The sequence below is a fragment of the Rhinatrema bivittatum genome, chromosome 3, assembly GCF_901001135.1.
Source record: "Rhinatrema bivittatum chromosome 3, aRhiBiv1.1, whole genome shotgun sequence".
Lineage (NCBI taxonomy): Eukaryota > Metazoa > Chordata > Amphibia > Gymnophiona > Rhinatrematidae > Rhinatrema > Rhinatrema bivittatum.
In genome coordinates, this window is record NC_042617.1 from 438,277,607 (window position 1) to 438,302,348 (window position 24,742).

The following is a 24,742-nucleotide window of genomic DNA, read 5'->3' on the forward strand; positions in this document are numbered from 1 at the left end:
AGCATTGGGCCTGAGTCCATGTCAAGGTCCTGGCATGAGGCCTAGTTCTGGATCAAGACCCCAGCATTGGAACCTGCCCTCTGGGCCAGGCCACAGAGTCGAACTTGGACCTGGGCTCCGGCCTAAGCCAAGCCTGATACATTGGCTTTGCATAGGCTGAGGCTGAAGTCACAGCAACCTACCTCAGCCTCGGCCCGCACAAGGCCAAGGCATCAGCAAGGGCTTAGGCCTCGCTGGTGATGGACCCCCATTAGACTGGGTAAGTGGAGGCCAGGAGGATCCTGGCCCCGGCATTTTTCCAGTTGGGAATGGGTTAATATGGAAGACCTTGCGAGGTCCCATTTTCAGTTCTTTTTTTGTGGGGGACTTAAATATTTGATTTTTTTTTTCCAAATCAAGCATTCCACAAACCAAATTTGTGGGGAAAACCCTCCAGGAAATGAACCAAAATACGAGAACAATTATTTTTCCCTGCATACCCCAGTGCCTTGGGTGCCATTTTCTGAAGGCGCTCAAAAATTGGGACTCCTCCTGCTGCTGGGACAAAATACTCCCACTCGCAGCCTTCTGCCTATAGGCACATTAATCTTAAATCATGGCCTTGTGTAGCTTATGCAAAATGGGCATATTTACTAGGGATGTGAATCGTTTTTTGACGATTTAAAATATCGTCCAATATATTTTAAATCGTCAAAAGCCGTTAGGGCCACGATACAATACCAATTCCCCCGATTTATCGTCAAAAAATCGTAAATCGGGGGAAGGGGGAGGGCAGGAAAACCGGCACATTAAAACCCCCTAAAACCCACCCCCGACCCTTTAAATTAAATCCCCCACCCTCCCGAACCCCCCACCTAATGCCTTAAATTACCCTGGGGTTCAGCGGCGGTCCGTAGCTAAATCGGGGGAAGGGGGAGGGCAGGAAAACCGGCACACTAAAACCCCCTAAAACCCACCCCCGACCCTTTAAATTAAATCCCCCACCCTCCCGAACCCCCCCAAATGCCTTAAATTACCCTGGGGTAGAGCGGCGGTCCGAAACGGCCTCCTGCTATTGAATCGCGTCGTCTTCAGCCGGCGCCATTTTGCAAAATGGCCACCGCAAAATGGCGGCGGCCATAGACCAACACGATTCGACTGCTGGAGGTCGTTCCGGACCCCGCTGGACTTTTGGCAAGTCTTGTGGGGGTCAGGAGGCCCCCCCAAGCTGGCCAAAAGTTCCTGGGGGTCCGTGAGCGATTTCCTGCCGCAAATCGTTTTCCGTACGGATAATGGCGCCGGCCATACGCGTATGGCCGGCGCCATTATCCCCATTAAATACAGGATACAGTTCAAAAGCAGCATGATGATGCATAAGGCCCTTCATAACATATCCCCACTCAACTTAACCTTCAAGCTGCAACTACATACTTCGGACAAGCCGACTAGAAGTGCATACCAAAACAGAATGATTACTCAGCCCGCTAAATCCTCACTGAGAAGATGCGCTATATCAACCGCGGGCCCATCCCTCTGGAATTCCTTACCACCAGACCTCCGCCTGGAGCCGTGCCATACCACTTTTAAGGCGAAATTAAAGACTTGGCTCTTCCTGCAAGCATTCCCAGAGAGCTAAGAACAAACTGATATAACAACCCATAACAACCCTGGTCCTTTGGTTCTAATGTATTATTCTCTACACTATTTACCTAAGATTTATATTGCCTTACTTATATGTTTAAAGTTGTAACTAGTTAGTTTCGCTTATGCTGATTAGATCAAGTTTCTGATTTGTTCCATGTAAACTGCTACACGGCAGTAGTTATTACCGTTTAACTGTGAACCGGAGTGATATGTATTGTATACAGGAACTCCCAGTATATAAAATCCATAAATAAATAAATAAATAAAGGAGATGTCTGGCCGATAAAAATCCACGCTTACCTCCCAACGGGCTCCCCGCTGACCACTAGGCAATATCTTTGCCTCTCGCCGCTCTCCTCAGCTGAACTCACCGCTCTCCTCCGCTGAACATGCCGCACCTCCTCCCCCCAGCTCCTCAGCCTATCCGGAGCCAGGCGCTCCCAGCGACATCAACAGTCGGCGACCTCAGGGGTTTTAAATCCCCTACCGCCCTCCCGGCATCGCGCGCCGGGTGTCGCGTGCCGAAGGAGTGCGACAAAGGGGCCTGCCCCTTTGTGCGCCCCTTCGTGCAGCCCCGAGGGCTGGTTGGACCTCTTGCTACTGCAGACCCCTTGCCCTCGCTTCTCTTCTTCCTCCAATCTCCTCCGGAGTACTGTGTCCAGGATTCAACCAAAGCCAACTCAAACTTCCTTACCAGCCTCTCACTCCAGCGATTCCATGCAGCCACACCCCTGTGCTGCTCCACCATCAACTAATCTTCACATCAGCTCCTCCCTCCTTGCCTCTACCATCCCACTTCCAGCTTCCACTCTATACCTTCTATCTTGTCCACTACTTTCACCAGCTCAACATTCCAGAATGCATCCAGTTTTCCCAATCCTGATCCTTCAACACTGCCTATCCTCCAAAGAAAAATCAACCAGGCAAGCTCAACACCACAATTTAAAATCACTCACACCAATCTGATCGCACCGATCACCCAACTTCTAGGCCTCACCCTATTTTCATTAACATTATTCAACGCGCAATCTCTAACCAAGAAATCTCTGATCTTCAGCGATTATCTCAGCGACGCTAAGTCGGATATATGCGCAATCACAGAAACATGGCTTAAGCCCTCAGATACAGCAATAATAAATCAATTACCTATGCATACCTATGACATCTTCTCCATTCCCTGACAGAATAAAAAAAAGGGAGGGGGAATTCTTTTAGCAACCAAAAAAGACCTCAAATTCTCTCAACACCCATTCAATTCAGATTCTAAACTTGAAACCGGCTTCTTCACATCTGCCCAACTTCAAATCCTTCTCGTCTATGCCCCTCTGGGCCTCCTGGAAACTGACGACTCCCCTCTTGTTGAAATAACCACTACTCTACTCAATTTGGATGCTCCAGCAATAATTTTAGGTGATTTTAACCTGCACGTGGACAACCCCACACTTTCACCCAGTTGCGAAGCCTTTCTCACTGCCCTCTCAGCCTTGGGATTCAACCAGATAGTTAACAAACCCATGCACAGGGCCGGTGACACGCTGGATCTTATCTTCGTCAACCCTAGCATCAAGCCTTCTTCTCACCTTAGTTGTAAAAAGGTCCCATGGTCCGATCATACACTTATTTCAACCTCATTCTCGCTGAAAGAAACCATCACCCCACACATACCCTCACCCTCCTTTCCTTACAGAAGATCATGTTCCTCTGAAGACCTTAGTAATCATTTGGCATCTCAACTCCATCTCATAGACCTCACCGATCCGAACACAGCTCTCCGTTCCTGGAACGACATCACAGAATCCATTGCCAACAAGCTATGTCCACTAGTAACAAAGAAATCTTACTCTAACTCTTCCAAAAGACAACCATGGTTCACTAAAGAACTTAGGAAACTAAAACAAAGCTTAAGACAGAAAGAGAGCAAATGGCGTAAAGCCCCGTGCACCAGCACATTGGCCTCCTACAAATTCACACTACATCAATACAAGGCCTCCACAATGAGATCCAAAAGGGACTTCTATGCATCCAAGATCCATGACCTGGTCTTCGACGCTAAAGCACTATTTGCCTATGTATCTAATCTCACACAAATCAACCCGCCGGAGATTCCCAGTAACTTAGCACAATCTAAAGCTGAAGAACTAGCTCATTATTTCCAAACCAAAATCAGCAGCCTTCTAAATCAGCTGCCCTCCAACACCTCATCTCTCTCGACTCCACATCATCCCTCCTTCAAAAACATTTGTTTTGAAGCATTCAAACCCATTTCCACCTCTGAGATACAAGTCGTTCTAAGGAGAATGAAACCTTCCTCTCATCCTGTGGATCATATCCCCACCAAACATCTCTTGACAATTCCTGACTCCATTTCCAAATCACTGGCGGACATCATAAACTGCTCTCTATCCCAAGGATCCTACCCAGATGACCTCAAATTGGCTTCCCTCAAACCACTCCTAAAGAAACCAAATTTGGACCCTAAAGACCCCAACAATTTCTGCTCGATCGCCATCCTTCCCTTCATAGCCAAGATTATGGAGAAATTAATGAATACTCAAATTTCAGATTACATTGAAGACAACAAATTCCTATTCCCCTCTCAATATGGGTTCTGCAAAGCATTGAGCACAGAATCCCTCCTCATTTCCCTAACTGACTACCTCATCATGGGTCTCGACAAAGGTCAATCCTTCTTATTGATCCTACTTGACCTCTCAGCAGCTTTCGACACGGTCAGCCTCTCCATCCTCATAAACCTGTTGGCTTCCATAGGCATTTCAGGCACCGCACTCACATGGTTTAAAACTTTTCTCAGCAATAGAGGCTACAAGGTTAAGGTCCAGAACAAAGAATCATCATGCTATGACTCACCCGTAGGAGTTCCACAGGGTTCCTCCTTTTCTCCGACACTCTTTAACATCTACCTTTTACCGCTTTGCCAGCTTCTCATCAACCTCAATCTAAAACATTTCCTCTATGCGGATGATATTCAGATCTTGATCCGCATTAAAGATACCTACGCGAAAACACTTGATCACTGGGAAAACTGCTTCCAAGAAATCAACCTCCTCTTCAGCCTAAACCTAGTATTAAACTCCTCCAAGACCGAACTCCTGCTCATCTCTCCTGAGAACAGCTGCATAACCACTACTCATCCTGCCATTCCACCAACCACACAAGTGAGAGACTTAGGAGTGATTATTGACAATCGCATGAACTTGAAAGCTACCATCAACAGAACTATCAAAGACTGTTTCCACAAACTCCAAGTGCTGAAAAGGATAAGACCTCTCTTCCACACTCAAGATTTCAGAACGATTCTACAAGCAATTATCTTCTCAAAGATAGATTATTGTAATTCAATCTTTCTAGGTCTCCCTTCCTCTTACACCAAACCACTTCAGATGGTACAAAATGTGGCAGCACGAAAACTAACTAACACCAGGAGGAGAGACCACATCACTCCAATCCTAAAAAACCTCCATTGGTTGCAAATACACTTCAGAATCATCTACAAGTCCATTTCCATTATATACAAAACCATCCACCAACATGCTCCAATTGACCTACAAATCTCCCTCAGATTACATAACTCCTCAAGACCGACAAGAGACGCATACAGAGGATCACTCCAGGTACCTTCCACCAAAACCACCAGACATATTACTTTAAGGGATCGGGCCCTCTCTACAGCCGGTCCCCCTTTATGGAACTCCATCCCCCCCGATCTGAGACAGGAGCCCTACCTCCCAACCTTCAGGAAAAGACTTAAGACTTGGCTGTTTAAGCAAGCATTCCCTGACCCTAATTAATCTCTCACTATATCAACATATCTCGCTCAGTCATCCTAGTTTCAGGAATGTATAATTATCTTTTACTGATGTTATCCTTTCCTTTTATTTCACTCTTCGTCCAGTTCAATCTTCCTTGTTATATTTGTAACTGCTTTTCTCCACACTTTAGTTACAGTTTGAAGTTATTATGCACCCCTGTTGAACTGTAAACCAGCATGATGTGATTGTATCATGAATGCCGGTATTTAAAAAACCTAAATAAATAAATAAAAAATATCTGGGCAATTCTGGAATGATTGAACTCTTTCAGACTAAAGTTTGGAACCAGTCTAAACCCCTCCACTCGACACTGCTGTCATGTCTACTCAAACTCAGTAAAACCAATCATTCTTCCATGCAATTTTCTTTCTGAAGAAATTTTAATCCTTATCTTAGCTTAGGAATGATGAGGGTAATTTTCCAAGTCATTTCTGTGTTTTACCTGTGGAAATGGCTTTTGAAAATTGACAACACAATGCAGGAGCAGGAACCTGCACTTCAATTATTCAACACCAGCAGAGGGAAGTGCAAGTAATTCAATAAGTCCCCTCAACTTCAGATTATTTTCATCAAAGATTTCTTTTTATTTTTACATCATCAACTCCATTGATTAGACAAGCACAGAATTTAAGTGGGGTCCCCCGACACGGACTCGTGTTTCACCAAACCCGGCTGCGTTGGGAGGGACAAGTAGTTAGAAACAGGAGGTCTTCAACTATAACATAAAGGAAAAATAAATGAAAATAGTAAAGGGGACCATTTTTAGAAGGATCCAATAGTAACCAACATTCTAATAATATTTTTAAGCACACGTACCTTTTCGTCGCTGTGCATATATTTAAATTGCAAGGAGAGCAGGCAGAGCCAGCAAAACTCAGCATTTAAAGGTAGCAGAAAATAGCGCCAAAATCTTGGCCAATGACAGCACACCAAGTTAGCATCCAACCAATCAGAATGAGCAAAATAATACAATAAAAACAAAAACTAACAGCTTTCGCTGGAAATTACAAACAATAAAATAACAGTGTGCAAACAATTCAAGGTGAAATCGAACAGTCATAAGAGTGAAAACAGGACAGTCTTACACGAAGTTTTTTAAGAAAGAGAAAACAATATTCTTATAACTTTTTTGAGCACACATATCTTTTAGTCGCTGTGCTTACATTTAAATTGCAAGGAGAGCAGGCAGAGCCGGCAAAACTCAGCATTTAAAGGTACCAAAAAATGGTGCCAAAGTCTTAGCCAATGACAGCGCACCAAGTTAGCATCCAGCCAATCAGGAGGAACAAATAATACAGTAAAAACAAAAACTGACAGTTTTCGCTAGAAATTATATGCAAACAATAAGAATGTACAAACAGTTCAAGGAGAAATCGAACAGACATGAGTTTTTAAAGAAAGAAACGCCATTCAATCTCAGAATTCAGTCTGTGGGGAGCTAAACTATTCAATTTAAAAATCCACTTTTGTTCCCGGCGAATAAGAATTTCAGAGAAATTCCCACCTCGGGGTGGTGGAGGCACCACATCAATCACAAAAAATCTTAACTCACTTTCAACATGACCTGATGTTGTCCAATGAGGCACCAGAGGAGCCGTTTCATGGCAATTTCTGATATTGGAACAATGTTCTATAATTCTAATCCATATCAGGCGAGAGGTTTTCCCCACATATATTTTAGAACAAGGACATATGATAACATATATGACTCCTTTGATCTTTAATGTAGAGGTAAATCCCAATTTAAATTTGGCCTGGGAAGTGGGATGTTCAAATGTGGACATAGAAACTGAAAGGGGGCAAACTGAGCAGCAGTGCCCACAGGGTGCATGGCCTGAAGGTGCGTTCAGAATCAAGCTGCAACCGGTCATTTAGGTGTGAGTGAACCAAAATATCTCTCATATTTCGACTCCGGCAAAATGAGAACCGAATAGGAACGCCAAAAATACTATGGGAAGATAAAATTGGCCAGTAATGTTTAATAATAGAGGTCACAGTATGTATATGAGTAGAGTATGGCAAAATACAATTTATACATTCATCAGATGTTCTATTTTGAGGTAGGAACAAATAATCACGGTTTGCATATAGTGCACGTTTAAAAGCTCTGTGAAGAATGCACCTGGGGTACCCTCTCATCTGAAACCTTAGAATCATCTGCTTTAGGGATGTGAATCATTTTTTGACGATTTAAAATATCGTCCGATATATTTTAAATCGTCAAAAAATCGTTAGGGCCACGATACAATACCAATTCCCCCGATTTATCGTTAAAAAATCGTAAATCGGGGGAAGGGGGAGGGCAGGAAAACCGGCACACTAAAACCCCCTAAAACCCACCCCCGACCCTTTAAATTAAATCCCCCACCCCCCCCAACCCCCCCCCCCCCCCCAATGCTTTAAATTACCTGGGGATCCGGCGGTGGTCCAGAACGGCGGCGGTCCGGAAGGGCCCCCTCAATAGAATCGTGTTGTCTTCAGCCGGCGCCATTTTTCAAAATGGCCGCCGCAAAATGGCGGCGGCCATAGACAAAAACGATTCGACGGAGGAGGTCGTTCCGGACCCCCGCTGGACTTTTGGCAAGTCTTGTGGGGGTCAGGAGGCCCTCCCAAGCTGGCCAAAAGTTTCCTGGGAGTCCAGCGGGGTTCCGGGAGCGATTTCTCGCCGCGAATCGTTTTCGTACGGAAAATGGCGCCGGCAGGAGATCGACTGCAGGAGGTCGTTCAGCGGGGGTTCCGGACCGCCGCTGAACGACCTCCTGCACTCGATCTCCTGCCGGCGCCATTTTCCGTACGAAAACGATTCGCGGCGAGAAATCGCTCCCGGAACCCCGCTGGACTCCCAGGAAACTTTTGGCCAGCTTGGGGGGGCCTCCTGACCCCCACAAGACTTGCCAAAAGTCCAGCGGGGGTCCGGAACGACCTCCTCCGTCGAATCGTTTTTGTCTATGGCCGCCGCCATTTTGCGGTGGCCATTTTGAAAAATGGCGCCGGCTAAAGACAACACGATTCTATTGATGGGGCCGTTCCGGACCGCCGCCTTTCTGGACCACCGATGGATCCCCAGGTAATTTAAAGCATTGGGGGGTTCGGGAGGGTGGGGGATTTAATTTAAAGGGTCGGGGTGGGTTTTAGGGGGGTTTAGTGTGCCGGCTCACGATTTTAACGATTTTTCACGATAGTTTACACACCCAAACGGCAACAATATGATTCCCTCCCCCTCCCAGCCGAAATCGATCGTTAAGACGATCGAGGACACGATTCACATCTCTAATCTGCTTAGCTTCATTCATAAAGTCAGCTCGAGAAGAGCAGAGCCTTCTGAAAACTGCCTACTCTTTATGAGAATAAAACTATGTGTGTTGTTGTAATTTTCCCCACATTGTTGTGAGGCATTCCCATGTGTAGGGGGAAGGCAGCAACTTATTTAATTTTGGATTTTCAAAACTACCATATTGCTTTGGTTGGAAAAACTACTCACAGAGAAAGCAGGCACAAATCTCCGAGAGTATTTTTTATTCCCTGTGGCAATCACTGGTAAAAGCCCTGTGGGTAAGAGCTACCTATGCAGTTTGCACCAATGTCAGCAGTTTGAATATTTATTGCTATATTATTTATAGATATTAATTAGATAATAATGATGCCATCCTTCTCAAAATTAGCATCTCAAAATTAAGACTGAAACTTAAATTGCGTAAAACTCCATTTAATTAACCCATATAAGTGTGTTCTTGTTGTGAGCACAGGCGGGTGCTTGAGAGCATGAGCCCCTGTGCCATGACGTGATTAACAAAACTCCAGGCCTAGCCATGGTCCATGCCACATCCAGACATGGGCTGGTTGAAACAGAAACACTCTTGAACTGGAATAAGAACACTCTTGATTGGGACAGGAACACTTGGACATCCAACACGCTCAAGAAACTGTGAACCAGCAACCCATGCTGATCCCTGGGGTAGCCCTTTGGCCACTCTGAAAGCACTTTCACACTATCACTTGGAAGCGGTTTGAGAGTGAGGACAGACTGAGGCAGAGGACTCAAAGATGACTCTGGATACGTGGACAAGACGCTGGATACTTGGACGTAACACTGAAGACTTCGACATGACAGAAGGCTGAATCATGGCTTGAAAACTGAAGCATGGCTTGGAGATGGAAACAAGGCTTGTGACGGTAACATGTCTGGACTGAACAAGACAAGAGCTCAGGACTTGGAAGAGGCAGGTGACTGGAACAAGAACGCCAGAGACCAGGGACAGGACTCAGGAATTCAGAACTCAGAACTTTGACTTGGAACTCAGACTCAGTAACTTGGATTAGAAAATCAGATTCAGGAACTCAGACTAGGAACTTGGACTCAGACTCAGGAACTCACACTAGGAATTCAGAAGAGACTCCAAAGACCTGAACCAGCGGTAAAGACTTGGACAGGAATCGGAAGACTTGGACCCAAAACTTGGACCCAGGAACGAAGACTTGGACTGAAGACTTGGATGCAAGAATGACGACTTGGATGTAGGAACCAGGAGACCAGGAACAGAAGACTACAAGAAACAGGAGACCATGAAGGACCAGTAACCTTGCGAAGACCTGGATCAACAGAAGTTGCCTTTTAAAAGCCCGAAGCAATGACATCATCAGGAGGGTCCGCGAGGCTTTTCCTCCCATGGTCCCTTTAAATTGTGAGAAGAGGTGCGCATGGGCACCTAGGGAGGCAGCACGCCATGTCGGAGAATGTCTGTGGTGTTTCAGGACGCACACGAAACAGCAGCGGCATTGGCAGCATCTCACCGCCACGTGAAACAGGTGGCATTGGTGATGACGCCAGCTGTGGAGAGCGGTGGCATATAGGCGGCATAACAAGGCTGCAAAAGGAGCGAAGCCGGTTTCTTTCTGGCTGGCAGTGGTGAGTGAGGCTGCTCGCAAGCCCCTCCTGTGAGCAGTATCACAACAGTTCTAAGCCTGCATTTTTTTGATTTGCATCATCATCATTGGGGAGGATAATTTTCAAAGGCATTTACCTGGACAGATAGGCATTTTCTCAGGTAACATAACCTGACTGAAAAATGCCTCCCTCAAATATAGCTAAAATTCCGTGCAGATCACATAACAAGCACATTTTCAGCTGCTGTGAAAGAGGCATCTCTTTGGACATGTTTAAGTTGGGGAGGAAAATAGTGCCCATATATTTCATTTACAAATCTGCATGTGCTAATTTGCCCTCCACTCCTCCAGAGCAACTGAAGGACACTAATATTCCTTGCACTTGCTAATTTTCAAATAGACCAAAAAAAAAAAAAAGAAAGACAGAGGTAGTTTTTCAAGGAATATGTGCATCATGTCGATATGTTAATACTGCTGCATGGTTTGCAACTATGAGGGCCATTAGCAAACTGTTCCCATAATGATTATGGTAATCCTTAAAGTATATAGAAATTACAATCCTATTTCTCAAAAGCAATTGAAACAACATTTTCACTTTTAAAAGCTGTACTTTTCTCTTTCCAGAGGTCACTCTCCATTTTTTTTATTTTACTTTACTTGTCTCTGTTAAATCAATTACGTTCCTAACACTCCTTTGCTTTCCCTCTCTCTGACCTCTTTCTCAGTAGTTGCTACACATTCGCTTGGCTTGAGGGAACACTCTGCATGCCGTCAGTGAACAGGAATAGAGCAGTTGCCTGGCTTCCTCTCTGTTTTAGCTGTAAACCAGACTTTAGATGAGTTTAACAGTACGTCCCCACTCCCAGCTATAGTCAGAGTAGGTGAAATTAATCGAAATGGTGAAAAAAGGGCAGAACCCGAAGAAGGAATTAGAGAAGACGTAGTGAAACTAGGAACAATGAATAAAACAAAATGCTTAGAGAACAAAAAAGCTTATACAAACCAGAGTGCAGGTGAAAGGTTAGCTTCGGGTGTATGTGTGTGTCTTGCAATTGCTGTGGGGGAAAAGAGGTTGTATAGGGTGAGGGGAATAAAGAGTAGGGAGGAGTCTCTATAGTAGTGGGGTGGGGTGTTTGAAAAGCTGAGAGGATGGGGGCAGAGCCAGTGCTTGCTGTTTTGCTGCCCTATGCAAACAATTATTGTGCTGCCCCCCCCCCCCCCCCCCTCAATTAATTCAGTCTCTGTCTCAGGAATGCCAGAAAAAAAAAAAAAAGCCCAATTCCTTCCAGTGACCTAAACTTTAAAAACTGTCATCCCTCTACCCTTCGGTTTTTTCATCCCCTCCTCCAGAGCCCATTTCTGGTTCAAGAGTATTAGTTGCCCTAGGCAAATCTTATACCCTTGCACTCCTGACTTCTGCTCTGTCCATATAGACAGTTAAAAATTATACATTTATATTAACATATTTTGCATGAAAAAGAAAATTCAAAGTACAGTCTTCTGAGGTAAAACATTATCACAGGTATTTGCATGCATGTTTTTGGTGCCAACCAGAAAACCCTATAAGAAACTTAGAACCCATATGGCATTAGGGCTACTGTAATGTGTGTTAGGTGTGGGTAGGGGTGTGCATTCGGATTGACCGCATTAGTAAAACGCAACTCATATTTTTTTTTTACTTAAAAAATTGATTCGACATAAACGATCAGATTTCCCACATATCGAACATAGATATGTTCGATATGTGGGAAATCGCGATTGTTGAGCCAAAATAAAAATATAAACCCCCTCACCCTCCTTAATCCCCCCCCCCCCGACTTACCACAACTCCCTGGTGATGGAGCGAGGAGTGAGGACGCCATTTCTGCAATCCTTGGCGAGAAGCATGTGACGTCGGCGGCACGTCGAGTGACGCCGGCGTCACGTGATTCCCGGCTCGTTCGTGCCGGACGGCTCGTTCGGCCCAAAAAGAACTTTTGGCCAGCTTGGGGGGGCCTCCTGACCCCCCCAAGCTGGCCAAAAGTTCTTTTTGGGCCGAACGAGCCGTCCGGCGCGAACGAGCCGGGAATCACGTGGTGCCGCGTCACTCAGACGCGACGTCACGTGATTCCCGGCTCGTTCGCGCCGGACGGCTCGTTCGGCCCAAAAAGAACTTTTGGCCAGCTTGAGGGGGTCAGGAGGCCCCCCCAAGCTGGCCAAAAGTTCTTTTTGGGCCGAACGAGCCATCCGGCGCGAACTTGCCGGGAATCACGTGACGTCGCGTCTGAGTGACGCGGCACCACGTGATTCCCGGCTCGTTCGCGCCGGACGGCTCGTTCGGCCCAAAAAGAACTTTTGGCCAGCTTGGGGGGGTCAGGAGGCCCCCCCAAGCTGGCCAAAAGTTCTTTTTGGGCCGAACGAGCCGTCCGGCGCGAACGAGCCGGGAATCACGTGACGCCGTGTCACTCGACGTGCCACCGACGTCACATGCTTCTCGCCAAGGATTGCAGAAATGACGTCCTCACTCCTCGCTCGATCACCAGGGAGTTGTGGTAAGTCTGGGGGGGGGGATATAAGGAGGGTGAGGGGGGTTTAATTTTTTTTTTGCACATATGTACATATACCCAACTCATTGGATTTTTTTTATGTCCATATTGGCCGCAAGTGGGACCCCCTTTCGGACATAAAAAATATGAACATAAAATTTTGCTCTGCACATCCCTAGGTGTGGGCTGCACCCTCAGAAAGCCCACACCTAACTAGAGACTGCTTTGTATAAATCTTCTCTTGTTGGTACCTTGCATTGATTCAAATGATAGAAATGTACCAGTCATATCAAATTTGCAGTTAATTCCTCTGACTATTTATGTAAAACCACCCCAAACCCACCCCAAGTTGAAAGTGTCCCCCTCTTACAGTGGTGTATATATATATATATATATATATATATATATATATATATATATATATATATATATATTTATATATATATATATCATATTTATCAGTGTGGTAACTACAATTTGCCTAGCCACACACATTTTTTATCGAGTGCACTATTTCCGTTATATTTATAGCAATTTGATGAATCAAGGGGCAAGTGACGGTAACACTCTTTTTCATTTCAAAAGTTGCCACCTGTGTAGATTACGATATAATTTACCCATAAGTCAACTTCTATGACTCCAGAAGACTAGTTCATTAAAAGCTGATTTTAATGAGCAGGCAACAAACTAACGAAAAGACTATTAAATAGGTGTTATTCCATGAATATTATCAAACGAGCATGAAAAAGAGCTTCACATGCTAAGAGAGAATAGCTTTTGATAATGAGCGAGATGAAAGTAGCCCATTACTATGTATGTTAAAATACACGAACAAGGCAAAAGCTGTGGCAGCACTTATTTTTAAGTATTGGCCAATGTTACAAATGCACTCGTTTTTTTGACAAGAGCCGTTCATAGCTTATACTAAAAAAAGAAGCATCCATGATGCAGTGGTTCAATCTTTTTTACCGATTTTGGCCTTAAAGGAGGACAGCAATCCTAAGGGACATTGGATTTGTGTCATTGTTCCCTGTGTTCAAGGTCAATTACTAATCAACAATGGAGAGATGGCAATACCAGTAAGACAGATGAAGCCAAACATTTTAATAATTGTGAAACATTTTTTGTTGTATATATGATCATTGGACTGTCACAAAAAATGAATAGGTAGAACTAGCCATAAAGTATGTACACGCTTTATAATAGAGCATCATAAGTGTATAGCCACTAGAACATTCAGGCACCCATGGTTCAACACTGTTTACATCATTCTCACAATTTCACAGATTTAAAGTGGAGAATCATTGATTGGACTGAGGAAGGTCCAGGGAGAGGAAACCAGTTGGCTCATTTCAATTATCATGAGCAATATTGGATCTTTCACTTTAATACAGTTTGCCCTAATGGACTCAATAATGAGTTAGAGTGATGCAAATGAAATTCATCTACATAAGACTGAAGGAAGTGGAGGGTTATAGAGCCACATTTAAAATTGAGGATGCCGAGAATAGGTTTCTGATTATCCATGGTTTATAAGTAAAAATATGCATATATAAAGCAATTTATCTTAAGAATTGTTGTACATATCTTATGGAAAATAGAGTGACCAACAAATCCTGATGAAGGACTCATTAGGCCAAAACACAGACCCGTGTCATTTTTAGAAGGTGTAGTGTGGATTAATTAATTTCAGCATTACATTGGATAAAGAAACAATGTGGATGACCAGACGTTTGAATGAGATACGTTAATGACATTCATGTTCATAAATATTTTATTTACACTAGAAATCAATAAAATAAAAAAATGAAAAAGTGACCTATGATTATATAAAAGGCTGATTATTTTCATATGTGAAAAAAACATTAACAGTGATGACTAGTATGATGGTCACTATAATTGTTTAATAGATATAATGTGAAATTGGAGAGGCATCATTTCAGTATTATTGATATTTCTGTTTTCCATTGTTGCACTGAATGCAGAGTCTCTGGCTTGTTGCAGTTTCCAAGTCAGTTTTTGTCTGCACTTTTCTGTTTATACTTTATCATCTCTTTATTCTATATTTGGTGAGGGTCTCTCTGTTCTGCAAATGTAATCAAGATGAGGTCTTCTGCTAGCATGTACTTTCTGTGTAGGGATCTATAGCAGTCTGGCTAGTTCTGTTTGCCTAATGGCAGGAATAATGGTGTTTTAGAGCCTGGTGTAATATTTGCAGTGTTGCTTTTTCATAGGTAGGGTTGTAACTATTCGAATGCTGTTACTGCTGTTTTGGTTTGGGAAGTTTACTGTATTGCAACCATTATTTATTTATTTATTTATTTTTTATTTGTTTGCTGAGTTTTAGATACCGTTATTCAGTTGAGCCATCATAACGGCTTACAAAAGTATACATTTATCTTGTAACAGAAAAGCAATGGCTTACTGAGGGCCCAGCCCACACCCAACACATGTTACAATATGCCTAATACTCATATTTATAACATGAGTGCAAATGACCATTGTGCCTGAAGCCTCTGATCCTGCCCCCGCCCCACCCCGGCCACGCCTCTCCCTCTTCCCTCTTCCTTTTTAACTTTTTTGCAGGGTTTTCTGGTTGGCACCACAGCAGGGCATGTAATATAACATACATGTTATTGTTGGTGATATTTTGACCTTGGACCATTTTTTGAATGTGCTTTTTCATTTAAAATCTGTTATTGTAAATGCATAATATTTAATTATGTGCGGGGAGTACCTGGGTGGGGTGGGGAGGGGCACTAAGTTTGCCTAAGGTGCCTAATGCTCTTGCACCAGCCCTGGAAGAGCCAGGAACTCACTAGCCTTCCTCTGCTTGACTTTGAGTGGCAGCAGTTTCATGTGGCTGCAAGATGATCACTGGGGATTTTACCACTCAACTCGGGTTCCTGCCTCCCCTGAGTCCTAAATGTGGTACCTCCTAGATCTTCTTTTTGGGGAGATTGGATGGGGCTATTTGTAGAGATTTTGTTCCATTCTTGTGTTCATATACAGGTTTGTACACTCTAGAAAATGCTGCAGAGTCTGTTCTGAGGTCAGTGTGTGATAATTGCTTTGGCCAACTGCTGCTGCTGAACTGGATGATGCGAGAGCTGGGTAGAGGGCTGTGGACAAAATGAGGAGGACGGTGCTGACAGACTGGGTAAGGAAAACACTAGATAAGCAGATGTTTCTCTGGTTCCCCGGGGTTCTAGTCGTATTTTATGGGCCTTGTGCTCTCTCCCATTTTATAAATGGAATCTCTGTAGCTTGTGATACTTTATATTTTAATATTTTAAAGATTTAAATTTTGTGAAATATCAATGATTTAACAAGATGTCATATATATTATATTCTTAGTTTCAAAGTGTATTAAAAGTTTAAAAATACCATCCAGACTGAAAAATATTTTTAATTAGCTTAGTATACAATGAGTTATTAGAAAGTTTGTGTGACATTGATAAATAGCAATTATTTATGATTCTCCCTCAAATCAAATGCATGTTTTCTAAGGGTGGATGACAGTAACTGTCATGTGTGGATGTGGAAGGACATTGTCAGCAAAAAGCTTACTTGGCTCCTCCAAGTGTATGGAATTTTCACAGTTGAAAGCTAATGCCGAGGCCCCTGCCATGTAATGTAACTTCTGCTATAGATGCCCTGTAAATTAAAATTTAATGAAACGTAGGAGATCGGCAGTATTTTAAGGGTCAAGACTGAGGGGAGTGAAGACTATCAAATTGGGGGGGGGGGGGGGGGGGGGGTGTTGGAGGACCTATCTCTTAACTAGGTGAATTGACGAACTGGTAAAACTGGGAATGGTGTTGCCACACACCTCTATTACAATTCCCCAATTTACACATTAGAAGCTGGATTTGCATGCCCTCCTTAAAATGTGGTGCATATGCGTGCAGGGCCAAGCTATTTTATAACATGCATACATATTTGCGCACAAGTTATAACATTTCTGTGTCCCTGGGTGGTGGCCAATGCACACATACACATATGCACCTGTGCACCAGTTTGAAAGTTACCATCCCTGGCTTTTTTCCCATTCTGTGGATATAAGAAGGAAAGATCTCAATGAGTTTGGCCTCAAGAGCCTTACTACTCAGTTTATAAATAGATATTACCTTCTGTTTTGGCTAAAATGTTCTGATTACATATATCAACAGGGTATAAAAATGTGTAGTGTAGTGTAATATAGTTAATGATCATTTAATCAGTAACCATTATAATAAAATAATGTAAGAGTGTTTAAACTGTGATTTAAGCAAAAAAAGATAAGTCCCTAAATGTAGACACCTAAGTTAGACTTCTAAAAGGGTCATTCACTGAAGCTTTATCGCGTGCGTTAGGGCCCTTTTCGCATGCAATATATTTCTAATTAGGGGGAGGGGAGGAGTCAGGGTGGGGAGGGAAGGAGTCAGGGCGGGGGCGGGAGGAGTCGACGGTGTCTTCACTGCCGGCAAAAACGTTACCAACATTATCGTCGGCAGCAGCGCGCCAAATAGCACCACCTTCCACGGTGGTGCTATTCGGTGCGAAAGCCAGCAGTGAAGACACCGCAGTGGTGCGAAGGCTGCGGGCTTTCGCAGGCCACCCCCCGCCCCTCATTTTTGCTGGATTCATCATTTAGCGATGAATGATGAGTCCAGGCCTAAGTTAGGCACCTATTTTCAGTCAAATTTAGAAACCTACATTTTTGACTGAAAATTCTCCTAAATTTATGCCCCTAAATCTTAGGTCCTAAATTAAGGCCTCCTATTCATTTTTGTATTTTATTTATTTATTTATTTAAACATTTTTATATACCGGCATTCGTTGTGGACATCATGTCGGTTTACAGTAAACAGGTTAAGTTTGGAAAATTACATTTTAACAGGGAAGTCAAAACTGGGAGAGGGGGTAACGAAAGGCAGCTAAGAAAAGACAGGGTAAACAAAACAAGGTTCCTCGAGGTGAGGAGATGGAGTATAACAAAACATAGTTCCTCAATATGAGAAAAAGGGAGTAGACGTATTGTGGTCTACTTTGGCACGGATTGATGACTTTTTGTAGATTTAGACTCCTAAATTAAGTGCCTAGTGCTAAAATTCAGTGCTTGGCTAACTTGTTTTCCCTCTTCTAACTCCTCCCCTATAGTCACTAAGAGGTTGATCTTAAGACCCAAGGATGTGCCAATTTTATAAGATGCACGCATCCTATGGCCACATGTACATATGCGTTGGATTTTAAAATCCTCGTGACTCGCACTTGCAGGGGTGATTTTACAAAGCAATGCACAGTGACGGAAGTAGGGCTTCTCCAGTTGCCTCCAAGTCCACTCCAATTAAGGAGCAGACTGGGAGAGAATTTCCCTATACCCCTATCTAACCTTTCTACCTTTTCCCCTCTCTTCCCCGACCTCAAACCCCTACCTATTAGGGGTCGATTTTAAAAGGAGCGCATGTGCATTCATGTGTGCATGGTTCCTGGCATGTGCACATGAATGCGCCAATTTTATAACATGCATGTATCGGCGTGCACATGTTAAAAAATACGGGTCCCGCGTGCACATGCTTGCAAGGGGGGATATTAGAAAAATATTTGTGGCGATGCAATCGGACCTCGCCCAGTTCCCTTCTGGTCCGCTCCAATTAAGGCACTTTGATGCGTAACGGGGGTTATGTGTGTGGCTGTGGCACGTGCAAGTTCTGGCCATGTGCGTAACCCCGGTTTTTTATGTGAGTGGCCTTTTAAAATCAGGCTGATAGAATTTTTTAAATTTTTTACCTTACTGCTCCTTCAGAGCACTAGTAGACTCCTTGGGCCAGCCAGCTGCTAGTGCATTCTTCCCCAGGAGAGCGGCTAATAGCGTTGTCCAGGCCCCCCCGCCCCTCCCTGCCAAGACCACGCCCCCAGGCCTGCCCCTTTGGAGAGGCCCTGCACTTTGGCGCATAATGGGGTTTATGCGCATGGCCGGGCCTTTCTGAAATTGTGAGTGGCATGCGCAAGGCCCAGCCATGCGCATAACCCCCTGTTTCTATGCGTGTTGCCCGTTTAAAATTGGGGCGTTACTTTTTAGGACTGTAAATGTATTAAAGCAAGACAGCTAAATTTAGGAATTCAGCCTCATACATTTTCCCAAGGGACAACTGACAATCCTAACTCCCAAAGGGCCTAATTCACTAAGAGCCAAACTTTCAAAGGGTTACGCGCACCAGGCCTAGTTTTAAAAGGCCCGGCAACGCGCATAAAGCCCTGGGACGCATGTAAGTCCCGGGGCTTTACTAAAGGGGCGGGAAGAGGGAGAGGTGTGGTCGGGGTGGGGCAGTCCGGGGTGGGGCGGGGGCAGGATCAGAGGCTTCAGGCACAATGGTCATTTGCACGCATGTTATAAAATCGGGCGTACACCCTTTTAAAATCTACTCCTAAGGCATTTCTCCCATTCAGTGTCTGTGGGAAAATGCCTTGATGAATTAAGCCCAAAATTAGGCACCCAAGCCCTTTGAAAATCAGCCTCTGTAAGTTAAGTCTTGCTGGATGAATACTATTAAAATGAAAAAATAAACAGAAAAAAATTGGAGATAAAAAGTATCACACAAATTTGAGAGGAATGTGGTATGTACTATTCATATATCTGCCCTCTATTAAACAAAACATTGGCTCTACTTCTAAGACTCTTATAACCATTAGTGGTGGCTGATTAATGAAGCAATACACAGCCACAGTGCAATTCATATTTAGCTTTCCTTCCAGTGATTTAGCAAAGCATTGCTTTTATAGTTTTAAAGGCATTTGAGGTGAACATATTAAAGCAGAAATGTTTTCCCCTCATTATACAGGTCACCTCAAATGCCTTTGAAACTGAAAAGGAAAGTAAGTTTGCAAGTCTTCAGAGGAAGTTTGAATGAGAATTAAAACTCAAACAGAATGCATTTCAAACTAATTTTAGGGAACTCCAGCAGATGAAATGTAATGTGAACAATTGCAAAGTGATAAATGGGGAAAAATAATTCTAATAACGAAGATAACTTTTAAATTGCACATGACGGCATATACGTGCGTATGTGATCCTGAGTAGATTTACTATAGTTTTTTTATAAAAAGCACTCATGATATACGTGCATTTTATAAAATACACATATATCCACCCCAAAACACATGTGGTTAGGTAGGCTTAAATGTGAATACGTGCAATGCATTGAAACCGTGCACACTAATGAATTTGTGCATACTTTACCCACCTATTTTAAAAATATATGTGCATACATTTTACTTACTTGCAAATAGAAGAGGATATATATAAATCAGATTTTATATGCGTAAGTTGGTACATTTTATAACATATGCACTTTAGTGAAATTATCTGTTATACCAATTAGCTCACTAATTCTCCCACTCTATCCTCAGCTCATTGAGATCCTTTTTTGATACATACTAGGTCAGATCAAACAACCATCCAGCCTAGCTTCTTGTTTTCAACAATGGCCTATCCAGGTCATAGGTACCTGGAAAGATCCCAAAATGTCAATAGAGTCCATGTTGATTATCCCAGTGATAAGCAGTGGATTTCCCCAAGTCCATCTTTATAATGGTTTATGGACTTTTCTACCAGGAACTTGTCCAAAAGTTTTTTAAACACAGATTTTTTTTGAACCCACTAACAGAATTCATCACAACTTTAAGCAATGAATTCCAGATTTTAATTATGTGTTGAGTAAAAAATATTGTCTCCTGTTTGTCTTAACGCATTTACTACTAACATAATTGTTGGTCTCCTAGTCTTTGTATGTTTTGAAAGGGTAAACAATAGGGATGTGCAATCGTTTTTCCCGAATTAGGCAATGTCAATGAAATTGCCTAATTCTGAATGGTTCGAGACAACCGAAAAACGATTGATTTTTTTTCAGAAATTTCGGAAAAAAATCTTTTTTGAGTTAGCACACGCTAACTCTGCCAGGTTAGTGCACACTATCGGGGCCCCGGAAAGAAAAACCTCCAAACCATGGGAAAAACAAAATTCCCACAGGGGGGCCCTGAAATGAAGCCGACACAAAATTTTTACCCAAAGCACATCTCTAGTAAACAACTGATTTGTGTTCACCCGTTTCACATAGACACAAAATACCAATAATGTCACACTAAAGTTACTTACATCTTTATTAACAAGCATATATTACACATTAAATAATCCCAACGCAAACCCACTAAAAAATGCTGACACAAGAACCCAACTAACGGGTAGATTTTCGACCTGCTGTGAGCGTAAATTCCGGCCTTTAAGCACATGGCCGGCCTTGAGCATTCTGAGCCAATTTTCCACAAGGCCCGGTGACGTGTGTAAAGGCCAAAAAGTGCACAAGTGCCAGCCTTCCTGCAAGGGGTGGGCCGTGGGGCAGGGAGGGGCGGTGGTGGGCAGAACAGTGACATTGTTCACTCTGCCGGTGCACAAAACTTACTTCAGCTCAGGAGTTGAAGTAAGTTGCAAAATAAGAAGAAAAAAAGAAAAAAGGTAGGGTTTAGGTTTAGGGTGTGGGGAGGAGAGGAGAGGGGAAGGGGAAGGGGAAGGGAGGTTAGGAAGGGGGGTAGGGAAGTTCCTATCTAGTCTGTTCCTTAATTGGAGTGGACTGGGAGGGGACTGAGAAAGGCCGGGATGCGTCACCGCGCAAAAATTGCAGAAGTCCCCCTCCCCCATTTGCGCGCACCGCCTGCACATACATGCATGGATAACAAAATCTAGCGCGCATGTGTGTGCGGCCCTCCAATTTTATAACATACGCACGCCGGTGCATGCATATTATAAAATTGGCGCACACCTTTTAAAATCTACCCCTAGGACCCTAGTTTCAAGGGTCAATTGCCAACTTCATCAGGGGAAATTGCACAGCTTACAAACATCAGTACCCATCTATTAAAGTTATTACTAATATTGGAACAATTTACATATTACAAGTACATGTATAAATATGATATAATCTGGATCCAAATTTTCATACAGCTGCCAATATCTCTGGCTGTGGAAATAAAGAAAAATAATTAATAATAATATAAACTAAAATGCCTAATCTCTACTCTATTATCAATAAACTACCATCTTCCTTTTACTCAGCAGCTTCATAAAAATTATATAAATAGTATAATTATCTGTGACTAGAAATTAGTTACTGAAAGACTATAAATATATAAAAAATGCCTATCTCACTCACTTTTTTACAAATATTCATGTATATTCTATAACAAATTTTTAATTGGAGATATTACAAACCTAAGAGAATACTCAAGATATAACAAGTTCTGATTTTACCAAGATTTTAACCTGCAGGGAACAAAGACTTATTTTTCCAGTTTATTTTTTAATTTAACCAGTAGGGTAAAATTGAGATATTGAATGGAGTATTTTCCTTTAAAAGTTTAGTTGTGGTTATGTTATGTATCTGGGTTCAGCCCTACATTTCAGATCTTTCTTTTCAGTATTGAATGCACTCTTTGATTTAAACCATGATAGATAGATAGTTGCGGTCATTCTGTTTTAAATATCCTTGGAAGTTAAAGCTGTGTACGTATCCTTTCTGGTATGAGTTCTTTCTCGGGTCTGTTATATGAGCTAGTCCACATGTGTGATGTTTCTTTAAGCTTTCTGAGTGAATCTCATCTGCTAGTAAGTAAGCTATCAGTCCATGAATTTGTGTGCTTTATATTTAGGGTTAAGTGTGATTCCTTATTGAATTCTTTGTTGGAGTTAATATTTACTGTCTTGTCGAAAGTTTGCTTTAGTCTGGCACTGACAGATAAAACCGCTGAAGATCTAGGGTGTTTAAATGAAATAAGAATACAATACAGAGTATTTATTGCCCTATGATGTAAGTTTATATGCCTGTTTTATACTATTAATTTCATCTAATTTGTTTTTATTATCGTTGGGTCAAATTCTATGCATCATCTACTGAGTCTATTAATTTTTGGACAATAGACTTTTCAACTACATGTATCACTACAATGGAATAAGTCCTCTTTCCGATCTGATATATGTGTTAGTCTGCTTGCATGACATCTTTGAAGTTCTTTGAAGCCCTTTAAGGTGCAATGTACCTGTTAGTAAGTGATTTAAAAGTTTGTGTAGTGTTGCACTTTAAATTTAGGTGTTGCGTGTCCCGGACGCGGCAGGCCCATGACCGGGCATACTCACCTCTGGTGCCATGACCGGGCATACTCACCTCTGGTGCCTGACTTCCAGATCTGGCCCATCCTACTGGTGGCGGTGGGCAGCCTCCAGCGTTCCTGCACCCCTGTTGCCTCCTCGGGTGCTCCCAGTTGCTCCGCGGACCCCTCGGTCTCCTGGTGGGTCTCTACACGTGTGTTGCGGGGAGATGCCACAGTCCAGCATCTGCCTCCTCCTAGGCGCGTGTGCGTCCTGTCAGCCTTTAAAGGGGCTGCGGCGGGAAACTCACCCGTAGCCCCAAATGATGACATCATCGGGACCCACTACTTAAGGCAGGGCCAGCTACTTACTCCTTGTTTTGGCAACAGGTCTCCATGCTAGTCATGTGCTCCGTTGCCCGTTCCTGTTCCTGACTTCATTCCAGGTTCATGTTCCTGACTCCGTTCCTGGTTCCTACCTAGCTTCTGTCTTGGACTGATTACTGGCTTTGATCCTTGCTTCGTTGGACCACGCTCAAGGTTGACCACTGGCTTTGACTCTTGCTTTGTTGGACCATGCTCAGGACTGATACTGGCTTTGGCCTTTTCTTCATTGGACTACGCTCAGGACTGATTTCTGGCTTTGCTCTTGTTCCACTGAACCTTACCTAGCACTGCCGCCTGTGCTGACTTCAGCCTGTTCCTGACCTCACCTCTGGTATCTCCTCGGACTTGTCCTTGTCAGGCTTCGGCCTTCTACTGCCAGGGTGTTACCTAGTCCTGTACTCTGGTCCGTCTTTGCTGCCTGGGCCTTTGGACTCCTGCCTCATCCGGACCTGCCTAGGTCCCTCCGATGTCTAAAACTGTAGAATATTTTGCTGGAGGATATGGTCAAGGCATCTAGTTTAAAAGGGGTTTGGACAATTTCCTAGAGGAAAAGTCTATTAGCAATTATTAGCCAAGTAGACTTGAAAAAGTTACCTATTATTCCAGGGAGTGAGCACAAGAAATTAATCTACTATTTGGGATCTGCTAGGTAGACTGGCCAGTCAGAGACAGGATGTTGGGCTTATTTGGCTTGTGGTCTGACCCACCATGGAACATCTTATATTCTTATGTTCTGAGGGAAAAAGCAAGTCACAAACAAATCTAAAATATTACCAATTATCATTAGCCTGAAGAATATTTAAGACCCATATCTTTATTACTGTATATTTCACATCTCCCCAATCCTTAGCCCTTACTATCTTCAAGATCACTCTTTGCTGACCCCAATATTAATAATGAATAAAAATGTAGAAAGCTCATACGCTACCAGTAAAATGGCATCTGAACACCTTGACCTACTGCCATACTCACTCACTCCACCAGTTTCAGAGTCTTGAAAGGGAAAGGGACTCCTACCCCTTATTCAGTTGTCATGCACAGTCTGTGCCACCCCCCACCCCCCCCCCCCTCCAAATCAATCACCTAATCGGAATCCAAGCACAGCCACATTGCTTAAATAACTTTGGTCCACACATACCTTGCCAGTATGGCCATGGCAATGTACACAGAAAAGCAATCTCATGCCATGGCTGTTTCAAGGTCCAATCTTTTTGTATATCTCCAATCTTCTAGCTGTCTATATATATGCTCCCATGGCAGGATCCTTGCTAAGGCAGCCCCAGAGCAGGTGGGCATGCATGTACATGGAGGGCTGTTGAGGGGGGTTTAAGGGGGGGGGGGTCAGACCAATTTTTAACTTTTCTCAAAGTTGGA

At 43.3% G+C, this 24,742-nt stretch overlaps 1 long non-coding RNA gene across 1 annotated transcript in view; it reads right to left on the minus strand.

Annotated features, from left to right (window-relative positions):
- LOC115088817 overlaps positions 1 to 11,458 on the minus strand; it is a 271,226-nt gene extending 259,768 nt beyond the window's left edge. The window contains exon 1 of the long non-coding RNA XR_003855907.1: positions 11,341 to 11,458. This is a non-coding gene — a long non-coding RNA (uncharacterized LOC115088817). The remainder of the gene's footprint in view (positions 1 to 11,340) is intronic.
- Between the last annotated feature and the right edge of the window lie 13,284 nt (positions 11,459 to 24,742).